Raw genomic sequence first — 18,326 nt, forward strand, 5'->3', positions numbered from 1 at the left:
AGGCTGTCCGTGCAGGGCCTCCCTGGTGGCTCAGTGGTAAAGGATCTGCCTGCCAATGCAGGAGACATGGGTTTGATCCCTGGTCTGGGAAGATCCCACATGTTGTGGAACAACTAAACCTGTGCGCTGCAACTTTTGAGCCTGTGCGCTAGAGCCGGGAGCTAACTTCTGAGCCCACGTGCCGGAGAGCCCGCGCTCCACAGTAAGAAAAGTCACCGCAGTGAGAAGCCTGAGCACCGTAACTGGAGAGTAGCTTCCACTCCCCGCAACTAAGAAGAGCCTGCGCAACAGCAGAGACCCAGCACAGCCTGTACATGTATATGTATATGTGTATGTATATGTGTGTTCATTGGAAGAACTGATGCTGAAGCTGAGACTCCAATACTTTGGCCACCTGATGCGAAGAGCTGACTCATTGGAAAAGACCCTGATTCTGGGAAAGAGGAGAAGGGGACAACAGAGGATGAGATGGTTGGGTGGCATCACTGACTCAATGGACATGGGTTTGGGTGGACTCTGGGAGATGGTGATGGACAGGGAGGCCTGGCGTCCTGCAGTCCATGGGGTTGCAAAGAGTTGGACAAGACTGAGCGACTGAACTGAACTGGTACGTATACATATATGTATATATATAAATATATTTGATCTTGAGTTCCAGAAAGGAATGCAGTCCAGCTATCACCTACGTTGCAGTTTTGTGAGATCCTAAACAGAAGAACCAGCCAAGCTCTGCCTGACTCCTGACCCATAGAAACAGAGATAATAAATGCATGTGGTTTCAAGTCACTAAATTTATGGTAATTGGGTAAGCAGCAACAGAGAACTCATACATCAGGGGAATACCCAAGTAAGATGTTAAGATGCAGACAAATGGACAATAAGAACCATATTTTGCAGATACTGCAGACAGGGGCTTTGGAGAGTTAGTAAGTTGAAATACAAATTTGATTCTGAGACTCTTGAAGGCCAAAATTACAGGGAAAAGACGATCTTTATTATTACATTCACTTTTGTGTGAAGCATGTGATTCCTTTTTCAGACTTAAAAGACATGCGTATCCCAATTGTGAATGCAATATTCACAATTCACAATTCATTCAACAATTCACAATGGTTACCAATCAGCATAGACCCTGGGGTGGTAATATCAGAAGGCTGCAGCTGGTGTGCAGGATTTAGAGATATGTGAGGTATCAGGACAAAAGATGTTTCAACGTACAGGGTACTCCAGAGTTGTGGCTGGGTTACAAAGTCAGATGGGGTTCTCTAAAAAGCCCTGGTACAACAAAGGTCCGTCTAGTCAAGGCTATGGTTTTTCCAGTGGTCATGTATGGATGTGAGAGTTGGACTGTGAAGAAGGCTGAGCGCCAAAGAATTGATGCTTTTGAACTGTGGTGTTGGAGAAGACTCTTGAAGAGTCCCTTGGACTGTAAGGAGATCCAACCAGTCCATTCTGTAGGAGATCAGCCCTGGGATTTCTTTGGAAGGAATGATGCTAAAGCTGAAACTCCAGTACTTTGGCCACCTCATGTGAAGAGTTGACTCATTGGAAAAGACTCTGATGCTGGGAGGGATTGGGGGCAGGAGGAGAAGGGGACGACAGAGGATGAGATGGCTGGATGGCATGACTGACTCGATGGACGTGAGTCTGAGTGAACTCCGGGAGTTGGTGATGGACAGGGAGGCCTGGTGTGCTGCAATTCATGGGGTTGCAAAGAATGGGACATGACTGAGCCACTGAACTGAACTAACTGAACTGATTCAAGTAGGACAGTGGCAGATGAGATTGCTCCAAGACAGAAGCAACAGGTCCCCAAAGGAAAATCTCTCACATCTCACAGGTTCAGCAGAGTGGGGGAGGGAACCAGCTCCAGTACCCCCTACCTCTGCCACCAGCCTTGCCATCCATTAAACCCAACTGGTGAGTCACTGATTGATTCGGGCTGGAGGGTAAGCTGGGGTGAAGAGGCAGCTAGAAGAATCTGTCAGTGATCTTGACCTGAGATGGACGTATTCTGCACTAGCAATGTGGTGGTAGGGATGGAAGTGGGTGGTTTGGAGAGAAATTTAAGAGGTGTCAGATTAATGGATCACCAAGTGGGGGTATCCAGAGATGCAGAAGGAAAATTAAAAGAAGGAACTGATGTAGAAACCAAGGAAGAAATCATTCTAAAAGAGTGGTCAACCACTTCAGCTGTAGGGAAATAAGACTGGGAAGTGTTCATCACGTGTGTCGGTTCAGAGGTGATTTGACATCTTTAGTGATGAAGGGGGAGAAAATGGGATCCAGAATCCAGGTGAGAGACTCACCTTGAATAGAAGGGAAAAGTTTCCTAGAAATGAGTGAGAAAAAGAGGGAAGGAAGGTGCTTTTTTATCCCTTCAGAGAAGAAGAGTAGGAAAAGGAATTTAATGTAGTTTAATGTAGTTCCAACCTAGATAGCATATTGAAAAGCAGAGACATTACTTTGCCAACAAAGGTCTGTTTAGTCAAGGCTATGGTTTTTCCAGTGGTCATGTATGGATGTGAGAGTTGGACTGTGAAGAAAGCTGAGTGCCGAAGAATTGATGCTTTTCAACTGTAGTGTTGGAGAAGACTCTTGAGAGTCCCTTGGACTGTAAGGAGATCTAACCAGTCCATTCCAAAGGAGATTGGTCCTGGATGTTCTTTGGAAAGAATGAGGCTAAAGCTGAAACTCCAATACTTTGGCCACCTCATGTGAAGAGCTGACTCATTGGAAAAGACTCTGATGCTGGGAGGGATTGGGGTCAAGAGGAGAAGGGGATGACAGAGGATAAGATGGCTGGATGGCATCACCGACTTGATGGACATGAGTTTGAGTGAACTCCGGGAGTTGGTGATGGACAGGGAGGCCTGGTGTGCTGTGATTCATGGAGTCGCAAAGAGTCGGACACAGCTGAGCAACTGAACTGAACTAAACTGAATGTAGTTCCTAGTGTATTTTTTCCCCACTTTCTCTGTCAAGCAGGAAGAGAATTGCACTGACCGTGAGTGAGGACATTCCTTGGGCTGAACACTGCAAGTGAAAGTGAAAGTCGCTCAGTGTGTCCGACTCTTTGTGACCCCATGGGCTATACAGTCCATGGACTTCTCCAGGCCAGGATACTGGAGCGGGTAGCCTTTCCCTTCTGCATGGGATCTTCCCAACCCAGGAATCGAACCGGGGTCTCCTGCATTGCAGGCAGATTCTTTATCAGCTGAGCCACAAGGGAAGCCCAAGAATACTGGAGCAGGTAGCCCATCCCTTCTCCAGCGGATCTTCCCAACCCAGGAATTGAACCCAGGTCTCCCACATTGCAAGCGAGTTCTTTACCAGTTGAGCCACCAGGGAAGCCCTGATAAGAGGCAGTTGTGGCCATTACAAGCAGAGGAATTTCTGGTCAATGGTAAGCAGCAACTGTGGGTGCAGAGCATGGTGTTTCCTGAGTCTCCTCCCCCACCATAAGCTGAGGACTGCTTTCAGGGCACTAGCGTCTGAGCCCCTCTGACTGCCCTGTCTCTCTGGAAGAGCCTGCCCCACAGCCAGACGCAGTTATCAGAGTAGGGGTGTGGTGTCCAAGCAGACTTTGGGGGCTGGAGGTGGATGCTGAGGAGGGCGGATGGGACCCTGATGGGTGTACTACAGCTTTATGGGCGGAGAAGTATCCAAGTCTGGAGACAAAGAGGAAAGGCTAAGTGAGAGTCCTGCAGGGAGGTGGTTGATGCGGCGTGATGGACTGTGGGATTTAGCAAGAATACTGTAGCATGTTGCCATTTCCTACTAAGGGATCTTCACAACCCGGGATCGAACCTGCGTCTCCTGTGCTGCAGGTGGATTCTTCACCTCTGAGTCGCAGGGGAAGAACCTATATATAATCGAAAAGAATCTGGAAAAGGATAAGCATATGTTCTTATATGTGTAATATATAATGTATAACTGAATCACTTTGTTGTACACTTGAAACTAACACCACTGTAAATTAATTATACCTCAATAAAGCAAGCAAAACAGTGAGATATCACTTCACACCACTGGACTAACCATTATCAGAAGAATTGAAATTAACAAGTGTTGACAAGGATGTGAAGAAATTGGAAGCTTTCGCACTGTTGGTGGGAGTGTGAAATGATGCAACAATTAGGGAGAACAGTATGGAGGTCCTCTGAATATTAAAAAAGAACTACCACATGATCCAACAGTCCCACTTCCGGGTATATGCCCCAAAATACTAAAAGCAGGGTCTTGAAGAGACTTGCTATGTACTCATGTACATAGATAGCATCACTAGTCACAATAACCAAGAAATGGAAGAAACCCGATGTCCACTGTTGAATGGATAAACAAAGTGTGGAACATTCATACAATGGAATAGTATTCAGCCCTAAAACGGAAAGATCCTGTCATATGTTACAACATGGATGAACCCTGAGGATATTATGCTATGTGATATAAGCCAGGCGCAAAAAAGGCAAACATTGTATGATTCCATTTATATGAGGTATTTACAGCCGTCAAATTCATAGAGACAATGAGAATGGCGGTTGCCAGGCCTGAGGGATTGGGAGTTACTGTTTAATGGGCTTAGTTTCACTTTTGCAAGATGAAAAAGTTCTGGAGACCCTTGCACAGCAACGTGAATATAGGTAACACTATTAAACTGTACGCTTAAAATGATTATGATGGTTAGAGAAAAAAGAGTGGGTTTTATATGTGAGCTACATCTCATATACTATAATCTCAAAAAAGTTACATGAAAAAATTTTAAAGCAAGTTGCAAAGCTGTTTGTAAAATAAAAATGTGTATGTAGAACAGAAATAAAGTGTAAGCATCTATTGAAAATGTTAACAGTGGTTGGATTACATGTAAAAACCTACATTTTTCAGCACTTTCAGGCTTCTCTTCTGATGAAAATGTATTACCTTGATACATAGAAAACAAGGCACTTCCTCTGTCAAAAACTAGAAACCTGGTACCTGGGCTACAGTGTCTGTACTCACAGGAGAGGGCAGTTCACTAACTTCTGCATCCCGTGGGGATGAGGCCGACCCCGTGCCTCTGGCTGGCTGGCTGATCCTGAGACAAAGCATCACTGCTGTCCTTGTCGAGTGGGAAACTGTCCTGAGTTTGGAGACAGTCCTCCTTCCTAATGTCTCTAATTGCTTTCTTAACAATTCAGAGGAAGGAAGCTTTTCTCTACTAGCTCCGTAGCACCAGCAGTCTTTTCATTCAGATCGTCAGCTAGGTGAGCTCTTTTCAATTTCATCTGCGTAGGCTGAAGGGATGGCTCTGCAAACGCTCCTTCTAAAATGTGCGTCCTGATGAGTTCAGGACCACAGCGCTGGCTCTGAATCCCGTGCTTCAGAGGCTTCAGTTCTGGCTCCTTCTGAGCTTTCTATCTGCTCGTGCAATGCCGCTGGCCTCTTCAGAGGTGATAGGACGCCCTAGTCCACTAGCTGCTTTCTCCAGCTCCTCTATTGCAACTTCAGCTGAAGCACGATGTCCTTTCATCCTAGGGGGCAGGTGCTGCCTGGAGAGTAAGGTAAGCCCCTGAAATTCATGTGCAACTGCTTTACTTTGAGGATGTGGAGCAAGATGGGCCAAAGGTCCCACTTTATCTGCCGGGCCTAGTGCCCTGTATGATCTGTTGTGTTCCAACCACCGGCAGCAAGGGATATGAGATACTTCTTAAATTTGGTCTGTTGAAGAGACTCAGTAGAAAAATCTCTAATTATTTTCCTGTCTTAGAGGAACATGTTCCCTTTCTGAGCACCTTTGCTGGGAACGTCCTAGGCTGCCCACGATCTCAGGAGACTTGCCATTCGCAGTCTTGACTGAGGTTGAAGAGTCCACTTCCAAGATGGAACCCTCGTGTGGCTGACAATTTGCCTTTTGCTGCTGGCAGGAGTCCTCAGCTCTTTGCTACGTGGCCATGTGCTGAAGAGAGAACAAAGGCAGGGAAAGTCATTTTGCCACAGTAAGAATAGGGGCTTCCATTTGGAGCATTTCATTCGAAGGTGCCTGCTGGACTACTGAATGTATGGATGTAAGAGTTGGACTGTGAAGAAGGCTGAGTGCCAAAGAATTGATGCTTTTGAACTTTGGTGTTGGAGAAGACTCTTGAGAGTCCCTTGGACTGCAAGGGGATCCAACCAGTCCATCCTAAAGGAGATCAGTCCTGGGTGTTCATTGGAAGGACTGATGTTGAAGCTGAAACTCCAGTCCTTTGGCCACCTGATATGAAGAGCTGACTCATTTGAAAAGACCCTGATGCTGGGAAAGATTGAGGGCAGGAGGAGAAGTGGACAACAGAGGATGAGATGGTTGGGTGGCATCACCGACTCAATGGATATGGGTTTGGGTGGACTCTGAGAGTTGGTGATGGACAGGGAGGCCTGGCGGCTGAGGTTCATGGAGTCACAAAGAGTCGGACACGACTGAGCGGCTGAACTGAACTGAGCTGGACTACTTTAGACATTTCCAAAGGCCATTAGATATACCAGTCTGGTGAGCAGAGGGAAAGATAGGATGGAAATAAAGATTTAGTAGTCATCAATAGATAGGTAGCAACTCAAACATGGGCATGAATGAGACGGCTGAACGGGAAAGCCTCAGAGGACGGAGTTTTGGAAGAGGCCGCAAGATGCTGTGATTATGGGAGAATCCACAGCCTCAATATAAGAAAGTTGTCAAGGAGACCCTGGACCTGGAGGAGGGTCGCATTTCAGTCAGGGCGAGCAGCCCAGAGAACACTGAGGCTGGTAGGGGAAGCCACGTGAGCTGGAGGAGGAGGAAGGGGGCAGTTGAAGCACATGAAGGATGAGAGAGCATTTCTGAGGATGGCAGAGATGAAGATCATGGATGGAAACATCCAAAGGAGACAGAACCTGGCTTAACCATTTTTCTGTGTTGCGCGTTCTTAGCTATCAGTGCTGGCTTGCTTTAGGAGCTGGCTGTATAGCAGGTAGCTCTCCTGGATTTCAGGACACGGGTCTAACAAGCTGAAACTAGGAAAACTGAAGACAGAGACTGATTTTCAGTATGGTGGACTGCCACGTGATGTTGCTATTCTAGCTGACAGAAATGATATGTCCCCCTGATCAGATTCTTAACTGACCCCAAATCAGATCCTCATGCCAGAATCTGTGACACTTCATGGGAAGCCACAATAACACCTGAACCCAGGATCAGAAAGCTTTCCCCCCAGCTTGCTTCCTTCAGTTCAGTTGCTCAGTTGTGCCTGATTCTTTGTGACCCCACGAACTGCAAAATGCCAGGCCTCCCTGTCCATCACCAACTCCCAGAGTACACCTAAACCCATGTCCATTGAGTCAGTGATGCCACCTAACCAGCTCATCCTCTGTCGTCCCCTTCTCCTCATGCCCCCAATCCTTCCCAGCATCAGGGTCTTTTCAAATGAGTCAGCTCTTTGCATCAGGTGGCCAAAGTATTGGAGTTTCAGCTTGAGCATTAGTCCTTCCAAAGAACACCCAGGACTGATCTCCTTTAGGATGGCCTGGTTGGATCTCCTTGCTGTCCAAGGGACTTTCAAGAGTTTTCTCCAACACCACAGTTCAAACGCATCAATTCTTTGGCGCTCAGCTTTCTTCACAGTCCAACTCTCACATCCATACATGACCACAGGAAAAACCATAGCCTTGACTAGACGGACCTTTGTTGACAATGTCTCTGCTTTTTAATATGTTGTCTAGGTTGGTCATAACTTTCCTTCCAAGGAGTAAGCATCTTTTAATTTCATGGCTGCAATCACCATCTGCAGTGATTTTGGAGCCCAGAAAAATAAAGTCTGACACTGTTTCCACTGTTTCCTCATCTATTTCCCATGAAGTGATGGGACTGGATGCCATGATCTTTCTGAATGTTGAACTTTAAGCCAACTTTTTCACTCTCCTCTTTCAATTTCATCAAGAGGCTCTTTAGTTCTTCTTCACTTTCTGCCATAAGGGTGGTGTCATCTGCATATCTGAGGTTATTGATATTTCTCCCGGCAATCTTGATTCCAGCTTGTGCTTCCTCCAGCCCAGCATATGAGCTGACTCTTATTACCAGCCTGCAGAAATACATTCCCAGGCTTTGTTTTGTCTTGGAATTCTTGCATAGATGGTTGGGGCTAGCACGCTTTGAGGACTCTCAATCTCTGATGGAGTTAACAACCATGATGATTTGGAGGCTTAAATTATTTCCTGGTAGCACAACCAGCTACATCAGTTAGAGCTGGAACTAGGGTGAGGAGCTGTGTATGGGAGAACATAGCCTGGAGAGGTCCAGAACAAAAGCCAAACCCAGAGGATTAAAGTCCAGGGTCCGTGAACTTGAGTCTTCAAATCCAGGCTTGCGGTCAGAAGAGATGAGAAACAATAAGTGATAATAACCAAAATCAACATTTTTGAGAGCTCACCCTGTGCCAGAACCTGTGCTAAGCTTACTCTGTGGATCCTGTTTCATTTTCATAGGAATGTTCTGAGGCAGGTCTTACTGTCATCCAAACCCTATGGATAAGGAGACTGAGGCTTGGGGAGTTTAAGTAACAGATTCATGATTATGTAGCTGGGAAAGAGCAGAGTCAGGTTGAAACCAAAGTGCTTTCAACCAGAGTCTGCATTTTTGTCCATGATGCCCTCCCCTGAGCTGTAGCTGAGAATCCTGTGTGTGTTTGGGGTCTTCTTCACCAACTAGCAGCTTTGATGCAGATCTTGGCTGAGGTCCTGGTGTCTGTGAGAAGCGTAATGACATCCGTTCTGTTTCCATTGCCTTTGTTTATGGCTCCAAATAGAATTTCAGGCAAGGGTTCTGGGAGGGTATACCTGTTAAGAAGATATTGAGATTAATGGGGTAGAAACCCAATTTTAACTCACATTTTATTATATTACAAGGATGCAGAGGATTTTTGTGGAACCCAAAGATAGGCATGTGGCTGAGACTAAGCAACCAATGCAAATAGCTCTTGAAAACTACCTGGATAGTATCTGTGAAACTTACCTTTTTATTTCAGGCTGTCTGTCTCTATTTCTATCTATATGCCTATTTCTCTCTCTCTTCCTTTGTCTATCTATCAATCTCTTTTTCTCCATCTCTCCAGATGGATTTTTTCAGCCTCTCTTGTTGTGAAATGGGGGCCACAACCTTGATCCCTGATAGTTCTGGAACTTTATTTCAGTCTCCAAATGGAGCCCCCACGACTAACAGCATTAGCTTCACTTGTGAAATCATTATAAATGTAAAATACCAGGGCCCACCCCAGATCAACAGAATCAGAAGCTCTGGGATGAGGCCCAGCAGTCTATTTTAACAAGTCCTCCAGGTGGTTCTAATGCATACCTAGTTTGAGGACTATTGGTTTTTATCTTATAGTTTTGGCCATCTGGAGAAAGACTGACCAATTTGCACTCCCAGAGTCAGAATTTTCAGCAAAGGGTCATGGGCACAGCTTGAGTCTGGGATCCACCTCTGCACTGATTAGCTGCAGCCTGAACACTGGGTCATGCTGTAACCTTCCTTGTCCCACTGCAAATCACCTGGACAGATGTGGAGATGGGAGCTGTTTCAGAAAACAGGCAGTTTGGAAAAGAACTGATATGCAGGAAGAATGGACAGAACAAGAGAAATGACCAGATCACAATATCTAAAAGGCTTCCCTGGTGGCTCAGATGGTAAAGAATCTGCCTGCAGTGCAGGAGACCTGTGTTCGATCCTTGGGTGGGGAAGATCCCCTGGATAAGGAAATGGTAACCCACTCCAGTATTCTTGCCTGGAGAATCCCATGGACAGAGGAGCCTGGCAGGCTACACAGTCCTTGGGGTTACAAGAGTCAGACACAACTGAGCAACTATCACTCAATACCCAGAACCTGAGACACCTTATGGACTGGGCATGATGGGAGTGGTCAGGGAGGTTAATGAAACCCAGGTTCCTGCTTGCCTGGGGGCAGCCTGTGGAACCAAGGTCCATCCTGTTACAGAACTTGGGTTTGACTATGCATCCCTGCACAATCCAATACTGACAGACAGTGCTTGGGTGGAAGAAAAGATATCTTTATTGAGGAAGCTGACAATCTTGGGGAGAAGGTGGACTCATGTCCCAAAGAATCAACTCCCCATTGATCATCAGGGGACAAGAGTTTTTAAAGGGGAGTTTCAGGGGTGCACAGGCAGGGGTGGAATAGGGGTTACATGCAGAACCACACAGTCAGCTCCAACATTCATCTTGAATTTGTCATGCGGTAATCTGATCAGCATCATTTTGATTGTGTTGACTGTCTTTAGTCTTCATTTCCAGGTTGGTTTGTTCCCAATTCCTTGAGACCAGTTCTCAGAATTGCGTAAGATGGAGCAGTTGATGTCTTGACTACAGTTTGGTCATCATGTTAACTTTTTCCATCTGGTGGGGGTTTCAGTATCTGCAAATCAGCTCAAAGAATATGGCTCAGAATGTTATCTATAGCTCTTGAGGAAGAACTAAAGGTCTTTGACTTTGTTTAAAGGGTAAAGTCATTATATTGTCTTGTTTTACTGCTTTCCTTTGCTTCTGCATTTCCTCCTGTTTCTTAGATTAAGTTTATTCTTTGGCTAGTTTTTTTTTACAGACTAGAGGCAGGTGGAATTCCATAGGTGTGGGGGGGTTCTGTCCCAGGAAGGCCCCATAGGGCCCTGCTCTGTTACAATACTTCCTGAGTGATTGTCTTGGCCATGGTCATGGTGTAGAGCACTGAACTTCACACTGATTCATTTCTTGTCACCTTGTGTCCCTCTTCCCTGAGTGGTCTCCATCCAAGTTATCACCTACTTTAGGTCCTGAACGTTGTATTATAATAGCTACAGCAGCAGTCCTCAAAGCCTGGTCCCTCAGACTATTTCATGCACTGCGCAGACCAAACTGTTTTCACAGTAACACTGAGGTTTTGTTTGTCCTTTTCACTGTATTGCCTTTTGTATTGATGGTAAAATTGCTGGTGCCTTAGCGCCAAGACTGTGATGCTCAAATTCTACATAGTAACGATTGTATTCATCACTGCCAGGCCCTCACAGTACACGCTTTTAACAGTCAGTTTCAGTGACAAATGTCCTTGATAAAGAAATATTAATAGAAAGTTTACTCTCCCCATTCGTCCCACCCTGGAAGCTGCTGTATAGAACAGGGCGGTCAGCTCAGTGCTCTGTGGTGACCTAGAGGGGTGGGATGGCATGGAGTGGGAGGGAGGCTTCCGAGGGAGGGGACATAAGCGTACTTAATGCTGATTCACTTCATCGTATAGCAGAAACTATCACAACATTGTGAGGAGATTTTACTTGAATAAAAGTAGAAATTTTATCAAATTAATCAATACAACAAAATTGAGCTAATTAAATTTCAACTATTGAGTGCATATATTTTTAATGTTATTGGGCTTCCCATGTGGCTCAGTGTTAGGGAATCCACCTGCCAATGCAGAACATGCAAGAGACGTGGGTTCAATCCCTGGTTTGGGAAGATCCCACAGAGTAGGAAATGGCAACCTGCTCCAGTATTCTTGCCTGAAAAATTCCATGGACAAAGGAGTCTGGTGAGTTACAGTCCATGGGGTCACAAAGAGTTGGAAATGACTGAGCAACTGAACACAAAATGAAAGTGTATGTAAAGTACTTTTTTCCATCCTGAACTATGAAGTTTGTCTCAAGACAGAGTGCTCATTGTATCATTTGAGATATGAGATGAATTAACCTCTTTTTTTTTTTTTTTGTGGTTGTGCATCTTGTGGGATCTTTGTTTTCTGACCATGGATTGAACCAGAGACTTTAGCAGTGAAAGTGCAGAGTCCTAGCCACTAGACCACTAGGGAATTCCAAATTAGCCTCTTTTCCATAGAAAATCATTTTTTTTTTTTTTTACTTTAAGAATGACTGATAGCCAAGCTTCACAATAAACTGTGGAAAATTCTTGGAGATGGGAATAACAGACCACCTGATCTGCCTCTTGAGAAACCTGTATGCAGGTCAGGAAGCAACAGTTAGAACTGGACATGGAACAACAGACTGGTTCCAAATAGGAAAAGGAGTCCATCAAGGCTGTATATTGTCACCCTGCTTATTTAACTTATATGCAGAGTACGTCATGAGAAATGCTGGGCTGGAAGAAGCACAAGCTGGAATCAAGATTGCCAGGAGAAATATCAATAACCCCAGATATGCAGATGACATCACCCTTATGGTAGAAAGTGAAGAAGAGCGAATCAAGTGAAGAAGAAGAATCAAGAGCCCCTTGATGAAAGTGAAAGAGGAGAGTGAAAAAGCTGGCTTAAAGCTCAACATTCAGAAAACGAAGATCACGGCATCTAGTCCCATCACTTCATGGGAAATAGATGGGGAAACAGTGGAAACAGTGTCAGACTTTATTTTTCTGGGCTCCAAAATCACTGCAGATGGTGACTGTAGCCATGAAATTAAAAGACGCTTACTCCTTGGAAGGAAAGTTATGACCAACCTGGACAGCATATTCAAAAGCAGAGACATTACTTTGTCAACAAAGGTCCATCTAGTCGAGGCTATGTTTTTTCCTGTGGTCATGTATGGATGTGAGAGTTGGACTATAAAGAAAGCTGAGTGCCGAAGAATAGATGCTTTTGAACTGTGGTGTTGGAAAAGACTCTTGAGAGTCCCTTGGACTGCAAGGAGATCCAACCAATCCATCCTAAAGGAGATCAGTCCTGGGTGTTCATTGGAAGGATTGATGTTGAAGCTGAAACTCCAGTCCTTTGGCCACCTGATGTGAAGAGCTGACTCATTGGAAAAGACCCTGGTGCTGGGAAAGATTGAGGTCAGGAGGAGAAGGGGACGACAGAGGATGAGATGGTTGGGTGGCATCACTGATTCAATGGACATGGGTGTGGGTGAACTCCGGGAGATGGGGATGGACAGGGAGGCCTGGCGTGCTGCAGTTCATGAGGTCGCAAAGAGTTGGACATGACTGAGCGACTGAACTGAACTGAACTGATAGCCAAGCTATAGTGGTTGGCAGACATTTCCTTGGAAATGAAGTCAGAAAGCTTGTCACTTTAAGGAAAACAACTGACAGTATTTGAACTTTCAAGTGAGAATTAGAATTGTGAAAGGCTTGTATCTGCCACCATGAGCCTGACAGTGTCCTAGTACTTCAGAACTCTTTTTTTATGAACTCTATAGTGAATTTAACCAGTGTTATTTTTGCATATTGTCCAATGCTCTGTCAACACTTGGAAGATCTGCATAACCCAATGAACCAATATTTTCGGAATAATCAATTCATGATACAAAATTGTGTGTGGGTAAGAGTCATTCAAAGTGCAAGACAGACCAATGGTTTTGATGTAACAGAGTATGAAAGCTCATTTATATGGTTTCAGGTTTTAGACTATAACTAACTTTTAAGAAACTACCACTTGTTGAGTTTTAATATAATATAAAAAAGAAATAGCCACAATTATCTCACTATTAAAAGCCCCCTCCCTCTTTCAATTACATATCTGTGTGAAGCTGAATTTTCTTCATTACCAGAATTTTGCTTCTTACTTCAACCAAAACAAAAAAGCAAAACATTGAATGCAGAATCAAATAAGAGAATCCAGCTGTCTTCTATTAGACCAGACACTAAAGACATTTTCATAAATGTAAAACAATGCCTATTCTTCTCACTAATTTTTGTGTGGAAATACAGTTATCTTTCATAAAAATGCTATTGATGCTAACATGTAATGGGTTTGTTATTGTTCAAAGAATGAAAAAATAAAAATTTTTCAGTTTTAATTTCTGTGGTAAATATTGATACATATAACCCATATACAAGTTTTTTGAGGTACTCAATTTTTACAATTGTAAACGGGTCTGAAGACTGAAAGGTTTGAGAACTACTCAGTTGGAGTACAACTGAGCTATCATAACTGAGAATCATATACAGAAAAAAGAATGGCAAAGTGGTTCAAGTAATATAGTAATTTCTTTCTTTTTAAGCAATAGTCAAGACATCAGTAGGGAAGGAGTCCATTGCAAGTAATGGCTCTGTTCCATGAGTCTTCCAGGGTCAGATTCCTCTGTCTTCTTGCTCCAGTATCCTCTAATCTGGGGTCTATGGGTGGAGTTTAGGATGTCTATGAACACGAGTTAGAAAACGTCTAACAGAAAGTAGTGTTTTCTTTAATTATAAGCAACAACCCATAGTGATATTTGCAAGACTAGTGACTTTGTCACCAATAGAAGGCACTGCCAAGTCACTTCAGTCGTGTCCAACTCTGTGCGACCCCATAGACGGCAGCCCACCAGGCTCCCCCGTCCCTGGGATTCTCCAGGGAAGAACACTGGAGTGGGTTGCCATTTCCTTCTCCAATGCATGAAAGTGGAAAGTGAAAGTGAAGTCGCTCAGTCGCGTCTGACTCTTAGCGACCCCATGGACTGCAGCCTACCAGGCTCCTCCATCCATGGGATTTTCCAGGCAAGAGTACTGGAGTGGGGTGCCATTGCCTTCTCCGAATAGAAGGCACAGATATTATCAAATAACATTACAGTTGGTACAGTTATCTCAGACTACCATTTATATGCCTCACTTTAAAACCATAAGGTCTATAAATACATAGAGTAAGGGATTATGGGGCATGCTAGGCGCAACGGCGGCTGCGACTGGTGCACTCAGCGCGGCCGAGAGGAGCTACCCCACGTCCTAGGTCAGGGGCAGCGGCCGAGAGTGCCAGGCTGCAACGGCGCAGGAACGGCAGAGAAGAGCTACCCAAGTCCGAGGTCAGGGGCGGCGGCTGGGAGGAGCTACCCCACGTCCGAGGTCAGGGGTGGCGGCCGAGAGTGCTACCGCGCGTTGGAGGCCAGGGACAGCGGCCGGGAGGACCAACCCCACATCCAAGGAGCAGTGGCTGCGCGGGCACAGGAGGGCCTAGAGGAGCTAACCCACATTGAAGGTCAGGGAGCGTGGCGGTGAGGAGATACCCCTCGTCCAAGGTAAGGAGCAATGGCTGTGCTTTGCTGGAGCAGCCTTAAAGAGATAGCCCACATCCAAGGTAAGAGAAACCCAAGTAAGATGGTAGGTGTTGCAAGAGGGCATCAGAGGGCAGACACACTGAAACCATACTCACAGAAAACTAGTCAATCTAATCACACTAGGACCACAGCCTTGTCTAACTCAATGAAACTAAGTCATGCCTGTGGGGCAACGCAAGACAGGCGGGTCATGGTGGAGAGATCTGACAGAATGTGGTCCACTGGAGATGGGAATGGCAAACCACTTCAGTATTCTTGCCTTGAGAACCCCATGAACAAGATGAAAAGGCAAAATGATAGGATACTGAAAAAGGAACTCCCCAGGTCGGTAGGTGCCCAATATGCTACTGGAGATCAGTGGAGAAATAACTCCAGAAAGAATGAAGGGATGGAGCCAAAGCAAAAAGAATACCCAGCTGTGGATGTGACTGGTGATAGAAGCAAGGTCCGATGCTGTAAAGAGCAATATTGCATAGGAACCTGGAATGTCAGGTCCATGAATCAAGGCAAATTGGAAGTGGTCAAACAAGAGATGGCAAGAGTGAATGTCAACATTCTAGGAATCAGCGAACACAAATGGACTGGAATGGGTGAATTTAACTCAGATGACCATTATATCTACTACTGCGGGCAGGAATCCCTCAGAAGAAATGGAGTAGCCATCATGGTCAACAAAAGAGTCCAAAATGCAGTACTTGGATGCAATCTCAAAAAAAACAGAATGATCTCTGTTCGTTTCCAGGGCAAACCACTTAATATCACAGTAATCCAAGTCTATGCCCCAACCAGTAATGCTGAAGAAGCTGAAGTTGAATGGTTCTATGAAGACCTACAAGACCTTTTAGAACTAACACTCAAAAAAGATGTCCATTTCATTATAGGGGACTTGAATGCAAAAGTAGGAAGTCAAGAAACACTTGGAGTAACAGGCAAATTTGGCCTTGGAATATGGAATGAAGCAGGACAAAGACTAATAGAGTTTTGCCAAGAAAATGCACTGGTCATAGCAAACACCCTCTTCCAACAACACAGGAGAAGACTCTATACATGGACATCACCAGATGGTCAACACCGAAATCAGATTGATTATATTCTTTGCAGCCAAAGATGGAAAAGCTCTATACAGTCAACAAAAACAAGACCAGGAGCTGACTGTGGCTCAGATCATGAACTCCTTATTGCCAAATTCAGACTTAAATTGAAGAAAGTAGGGAAAATCACTAGACCATTCAGATATGATCTAAATCAAATCCCTTATGATTATACAGTGGAAGTGAGAAATAGATTTAAGGGCCTAGATCTGATAGATAGAGTGCCTGATGAACTATGGACTGAGGTTCGTGACATTGTACAGGAGACAGGGATCAAGACCATCCCCATGGAAAAGAAATGCAGAAAAGCAAAATGGTTGTCTGGGGAGGCCTTACAAATAGCTGTGAAAAGAAGAGAAGTGAAAAGCAAAGGAGAAAAGGAAAAATATAAGCATCTGAATGCAGAGTTCCATAGAATAGCAAGAAGAGATAAGAAAGCCTTCCTCAGTGATCAATGCAAAGAAATAGAGGAAAACAACAGAATGGGAAAGACTAGAGATCTCTTCAAGAAAATCAGAGATACCAAGGTAACATTTCATGCAAAGATGGGCTCAATAAAGGACAGGAATGGTATGGACCTAACAGAAGCAGAAGATATTAAGAAGAGGTGGCAAGAATACACAGAACTGTACAAAAAAGATCTTCATGACCCAGATAATCACGATGGTGTGATCACTGACCTAGAGCCAGACATCCTGGAATGTAAAGTCAAGTGGGCCTTAGAAAGCATCACTATGAACAAAGCTAGTGGAGGTGATGGAATTCCAGTTGAGCTATTTCAAATCCTGAAAGATGATGCTATGAAAGTGCTGCACTCAATATGCCAGCAAATTTGGAAAACTCAGCAGTGGCCACGGGACTGGAAAAGGTCAGTTTCCATTCCAATCCCAAAGAAAGGCAATGCCAAAGAATGCTCAAACTACAGCACAATTGCACTCATCTCACACGCTAGTAAAGTAATGCTCAAAATTCTCCAAGCCAGGCTTCAGCAATACATGAGCCGTGAACTTCCTGGTGTTCAAGCTGGTTTTAGAAAAGGCAGAGGAACCCGAGATCAAATTGCCAACATCCACTGGATCATGGAAAAAGCAACAGAGTTCCAGAAAACATCTATTTCTGCTTTATTGACTATGCCAAAGCCTTTGACTGTGTGGATCACAATAAACTGTGGGAAATTCCGAAAGAGATGAGAATACCAGACCACCTGATCTGCCTCTTCAGAAATCTGTATGCAGGTCAGGACGCAACAGTTAGAACTGGACATGGAACAACAGACTGGTTCCAAATAGGAAAGGAGTCCATCAAGGCTGTATATTGTCACCCTGCTTATTTAACTTCTATGCAGAGTACATCATGAGAAACGCTGGACTGGAAGAAACACAAGGTGGAATCAAGATTGCTGGGGGAAATATTAATAACCTCAGATATGCAGATGACACCACCCTTATGGCAGAAAGTGAAGAGGAACTAAAAAGCCTCTTGATGAAAGTGAAAGTGGAGAGTGAAAAAGTTGGCTTAAAGCTCAACATTCAGAAAACGAAAATCATGGCATCCAGTCCCATCACTTCATGGGAAATAGATGGGGAAACAGTGGAAACAGTGTCAGACTTTATTTTTGGGGGCTCCAAAATCACTGTAGATGGTGACTGCAGCCATGGAATTAAAAGACGCTTACTCCTTGGAAGGAAAGTTATGACCAACCTAGATAGCATATTCAAAAGCAGAGACATAACTTTGCCAACAAAGATCCGTCTAGTCAAGGCTATGGTTTTTCCAGTTGTCATGTATGGATGTGAGAGTTGGACTGTGAAGAAGGCTGAGTGCTGAAAAATTGATGCTTTTGAACTGTGGTGTTGGAGAAGACTCTCGAGAGTCCCTTGGACTGCAAGGAGACCCAACCAGTCCATTCTGAAGGAGATCAGCCCTGGGATTTCTTTGGAGGGAATGATGCTGAAGCTGAAACTCCAGTACTTTGGCCACCTCATGCGAAGAGTTGACTCATTGGAAAAGACTCTGATGCTGTGAGGGATTGGGGTCAGGAGGAGAAGGGGACGACAGAGGATGAGATGGCTGGATGGCATCACTGACTCAATGGACGTGAGTCTGAGTGAACTCTGGGAGTTGGTGATGGACAGGGAGGCCTGGCATGCTGCAATTCATGGGGTTGCAAAGAGTCGGAGACGACTGAGCGAGTGACCTGAACTGAACTGAACTGAAGGTATTATG

The 18,326-nt window shown here is 44.8% G+C and overlaps 1 pseudogene; it reads right to left on the bottom strand.

Moving 5' to 3' along the window:
- Positions 1-148: 148 nt before the first annotated feature.
- On the bottom strand, positions 149-5,820 carry LOC123465676 (annotated as a pseudogene).
- Between the last annotated feature and the right edge of the window lie 12,506 nt (positions 5,821-18,326).

Source organism: Bubalus bubalis, chromosome 1, assembly GCF_019923935.1.
Source record: "Bubalus bubalis isolate 160015118507 breed Murrah chromosome 1, NDDB_SH_1, whole genome shotgun sequence".
Classification (NCBI taxonomy): domain Eukaryota; kingdom Metazoa; phylum Chordata; class Mammalia; order Artiodactyla; family Bovidae; genus Bubalus; species Bubalus bubalis.